Source organism: Adiantum capillus-veneris, chromosome 2 (genome assembly GCF_014529385.1).
Source record: "Adiantum capillus-veneris isolate H3 chromosome 2, ASM1452938v2, whole genome shotgun sequence".
In the NCBI taxonomy this organism is placed as follows: Eukaryota; Viridiplantae; Streptophyta; class Polypodiopsida; order Polypodiales; family Pteridaceae; genus Adiantum; species Adiantum capillus-veneris.
Window position 1 is genome coordinate 36,743,185 of NC_140932.1, and position 5,280 is coordinate 36,748,464.

At 39.0% G+C, this 5,280-nt stretch overlaps 1 pseudogene; it reads left to right on the top strand.

Moving 5' to 3' along the window:
• Positions 1-2,855: 2,855 nt before the first annotated feature.
• LOC147462633 (uncharacterized) lies at positions 2,856-4,012 on the top strand (annotated as a pseudogene).
• The last annotated feature ends 1,268 nt before the right edge of the window (positions 4,013-5,280 follow it).

Sequence of the window (5,280 nt, forward strand, 5' to 3'; positions counted from 1 at the left end):
ACCAGTATGATAACATCCTACTGGTATGGTTACACCCGACCGGTATAGTTAGATCCAACCGGTGATAGCCGTTTTTTGGCTTTCCATAATTGCCATAGTAAGCTACCTCACCCTATCAAATCACTCAAACATTTTGGTTATCCCTACCATTTCACTGTACATAGGCGTGTGTGAGTTAGGGACTTTCTCCATATTTTCTTAAAAACCCTTAATTAGCTAGTCACCGGGCTAGTTGAGCCAAAAAAATAAAAAATATATAAGTATATTATGGCCCATTTGTGTGTAAATATTTCATTGTATATAGGACCTAAATAAAAGGATTTTTCATAATTATTTTGATATTTATTTAAATATTTCTACCTATGGTGTGTTATTTATGCTATGTACATTGACTCACCATTACCATATTTTTTCTTATCATTTTGCATACTCTTTATTCCATATAAAAATAATTTCATGCAAGCTTCTCTTATTTTTGGTGTAACTCCATCCCAATAAAAATCCAAAAAACTAGTTCTATTTATGTGTATATTTTTTCACTATTGTGATTTTTTTCCTTCCTACATCTATTCTCTATTACTCTCATAAATTAGAACACCAAAAATATGTATTTTTTTATGGTAGACTTATAATGAGAGAGATTTATTTTGAATATTTTTTTCACCTATATTATTTATATTTGACATGTACATATTTGTAGACCCCTCAATATTTGATTTTCTTAGTTGTACTATTCACTTATATCATGATCTCAATAATATCTTCAATTATAGACCTACCAAATAAGGTCAAGGGTATGTGGCATGCATTGCATGCACCATGGGGAGCTCACTCTTGGAGGTATTCAAAAGAATCATCCAAAGAAGGACCTTGTGAAGTGGAAAAAATAGTCGGTTTTGCTGAATTTTTAAAGATCACATGCTCTCCGAATTTGAAAAGGTGATACAAACAAAAGTTGTAGCTCGTGAGCTAAACTTTCACCTCAAGTTTTTTCATATTTTTTTGAGCTACGAACTGTGATCTATGATTTTATTGGTGGTCCCTAGTTTTCCCATGCTATGCAACCACACTCCCTCTTCCACTTTATCATTTTCCTCTTTCACACACACTTCTCCACTCATCATCCCTACCTCTCTCACCACTCCTCTCTGCACCCTACTCACCTTCTTCTCAAAGTTGAAGAGTAAGAGAAACCATGGTGAACTCATGTCTCCTACACACACTTCCATTCCAAAATTGACCACCTAGTCTCATTTTTCCTCATCGATATTACCCATATCTATCAAAAAACCACAAAATTCAGTCTCTTCTCTTGAAAGACAGCATCATGGTGATTGATTACTCATGTTCACTTACCTTGGCTTCCAAGGAAGTTCAAGAGTGGAGAAAAAACGTACCGTCAAAGCTAGTGGACCGTCCAACAAGCGCCAAAATTGACCCTACTCAAGACACTTGGAGCATCAACATTGTAAGAAATCAATATTTTCTTACCTATTAAGAGTTTTTTCTTCCTTATTTGTATCCTACTTGGATACTCCCATTGTAAATATCCAATTCTATTTGTAAATCAATAAAAATACTAACTCTACTAATTTACTAACACTAACCTAGTATGAAAAGTCCTATCACCTCCACTTCTCTCCTCTCTCTTTTCTTCATCTATCCCCACCAACTTCTTGATAATTCCAAGCAAACACATTAGATAAGTGCTGAAAATCTAACCCAACCATGGTTAGAGGAGTAACCCTAGCCCTCAAAATTGCTATAAAAGGAGAGTGTAGCTAGCACAAAAAGGGGGGAGCCATAAGCAAGAGCACTATGCTATAGCTTGAGAAGCCAAGCTCAACCTCTCTAGAAGGAGTTCTTGAGTGGAAGCTCATTTTCTTATGCATGTGCATGTGTTGTAATAGGGGTGATTAGCAAGGAAACTCTATGTCATTGTAAGAGAGAGAGTGATCATTCAATTGAGAGTAGGAAATCTATCATTTCTCCTACTAGTGTAAGCCCAACATTTGTTGAATCAAGGAGGGTGGATTTGGACTAAACTTGGATATTTTGTCTCTCTTCCAACGTGAAGTAATGGAAAACAATGATGTGTAAGTGTCTTGGTGTTTTTTTTTAAAGTTCTTGATAGCTTGTCTCTGGGTGTTGTCATCAATTTAGCCATAAATCCCACATACTGTAAGAGGGCGACAGGGTGGAGAGGACTCCCCTGGCCTTAAGACAGTGATTGGGGTGGCTTTTCTTGTGATGTGTTGTGGTGTAATTCACTCAAGATATATTGAACAAATACTAATCTCACTTTGATTAGTCATGACAGATTTGTAAGAAGATATTAGTGCAACAAGCACCCCCTCCCCCTTCTCTCTCTTTCTTACATATATAATTGTGTTTGCTTGATCATTGTACATTTCAAAGCAGCCCGAGCACTCTCTCTCTCTCTCTCTCTCTCTCTCTCTCTCTCTCTCTCTCTCTCTCTCTCTCTCTGTCTCTCTCTCTCTCTCTCTCTCTCTACGCGTCCTAGTTTGCATCCAAAACTAGGTGGTGCCCCAAATTAGTGTAGGATTAGGTTGCTGATTTGTGTGTGTGTTTGTTGTTTTTTCCAACCCCAACCCAATTGAGCAGCACGGGAGCCTAGAAGGGTGCTTAGAGGCCACTCTTCTTGTTGCCCGCCCTGGACTGCCTCACCGGTATGATAAAATCCAACCGGTTTGATGTTATGCTTCTGGTATACTATTATCCTACCGGTATGATGTTACCGGATGTTATCCTACCGGTATGATGTTATACTATCCAGTATAATAACATTATACTGGTGGGATAACACCATACCAGCAAGATGTAATCTTACCGGTATGATAACATCATTATACCAATTTTATACCTATTTGACATTGTCTGAGAACAGAGGTCTCTTGCCTACAGGAAGAATTATCCAAATGCTTGGACCATGAGGAAACCTTTGGTCTCTATGTCATGTTTGTGACAGGCATGATTAGTCAACCAATGCTACCTGAAACCATAGTCTTGCCTGCACGAGTAACAGCTCCTCGACATAGTGTTGTTCTCATTGATGTGTGTAATGCTTGTGGTGTAAGAATTCATGATCACAATCGCTCAAGCCATGTTGTTCTATTGCCTTGTTCACATGCATACCATGCATTCTGCTATGCTCACTTGGCTGAGAAAGGAAAGTGCATGCTTAAGGCTTGCCTTGGAGTTATTTCTGCAGAAGACCAATCCCTTCTAAAGAAGAAGCCAGTTGAACCATGCCCAAAAACAGGTGAGAAAATTGTTTCAATGGGTAATCAGGTGGTTGATTTTTGTCTTCTCTAATGTTTTTTTAGGTGGTTGATTTTTTTCTTCTCTGATGTTTTTTCAGAGTCAAGCTGCTTCAGAACTACTGTCGGTAAAGACATAGGGAACGATGCAGTGACGCCTGCATACAAGACACCTGTGGAGGTATTGCTTGATGAAAATGTCCCTGGTAATGCTGAGAAACCTGTTTCGTAAACAACAGAAGAAGAACAAAACTTTGAGGTAAAGGAGCAGAGTACGACTGGTGCTGAAGAGAAAACCCAGAATGAGGAAGACGATGTGTTGCTAGACAGCGTGCGGGTGACAAGATCAAAGACCCCGAGAAAACGAGTCCAACGTGGCAAGTGTAAGTTTTTTCATTGATTATGGATCTAATAAGTGATCTCTTGCTGCACAGCTTTCTAAAGCTGATGGTCATGTAGATGTCAGGTTGCAGGGAAGTCCCAAGGAGACCCTTACTCAGCATATAAGAAAGGAAAAAAGACAAAAAATCGAGAAGAATGGAGATGAGAAGCCTGAAATGGAGCAAAAAAGCAAGGAAGAGGAAGAGACCCAGGGGCAGCCAGAAGAGGAGATGGACATAGAAGACACTAAGGAGATGCAGAATACCGGCAGAAGTTCTGACCCTAAACCCAGAGCCTGCAAAAGATTATAGTTTGCCCCACCATGTTTCTTTTTATGTAACCACTTCTAAAATTAATATAACTTTCTTTCCCATTCGACGTCTCTTTCATCTTGTGCCTAATTTTTGAACATTGTGTGTTTTTATTGTATGATTTCAATCTATAGATATGTCCTAATTACATATTTAAATTTGAGTCTTGTGTAATTTTGCATCTGCAGATATGTTTTCAGTTGAAGAATGGCGCCTTGCAGAGAGGTTCAGGGTTGACATTCGTGCAATATGGATTTGCGTGTTGTCTCCTGTAGTGCTCGTGTTTCCTCTATGGTATAGACTAATTAAAAGAATCCCACTGATATGGACAACTCCACCACCTCCATTGAGCGTCCAGCGTAGGGTTATCATTTTGGACCTGAATGGATTACTGCTCAAGAAATTTGATGGAAAATATGGTGAAGAATTGCCCCACTGGCCAGAAATGCGGTATGTTGTTGAAGGGGATACACAGTTTTGGGTAAGCCCCGATGCAGAAGTGTTTCTGAATTTTTGTTTCAGATGGCTCGAAGTTATGAAGCTGCTGCGAGTTTGAGAATCTCAAACGCACGCTAGCGACAGTGTTCCCTGACCACCACAAAAGATTCAATAGAGTGGTAAGTCAGGCGCAGTGCACAAGGGCCCCTTTTAAATTGGGCGCGATAGATAAACCGGTGTTCCACAAGAATCTCGAAAATTTTCCTGACCTACCACCTGACACACTTATCTTTGATGATTCTGGATATAAGCTAATGTTTAATCCATTGGGGTCATTTCTTGTTTTTCCCAAGCTAGAAAAGCAGTCTAAAGAAGTGCGCGCCTGTTTTCTGTCAACCACTGTCATAAACTGGCTGGCACACTGTTTGTACTCTAAGGAAATAATTGAGTATACAAAGAGGACTGTAATTTGTGCAGACGGACAACCTAATGACACCTATGTGCGTCGTTTTTATTGGAAATGGCGGATTGAATTTTTCAAGAAGAAAGGAACAGATTTTTTATATAAAAAGAAAGCTTCATAAAGTCTGTGAAGTGGGCGACTTTTGTCGATGTATTTTTTTGTCAATGGATGTAAATGGAGAATTACTCAGCCAAAAGGCTCAATCAATGTAACAGAATTCATGTATAATACATTTACAAGAAAGTTGCACGGAAATACGTTGTATTCTATATTTGAAGTATATTGCAAATAAAAGGAGAGAGTGAGAGAGAGTGTCTGATAACGGTATTATACTGGGCATGACTGATATGATACTGAGAAGTGAGTGAGTGAGAGAGAGAGAGAGAGAGAGAGAGAGAGAGAGAGT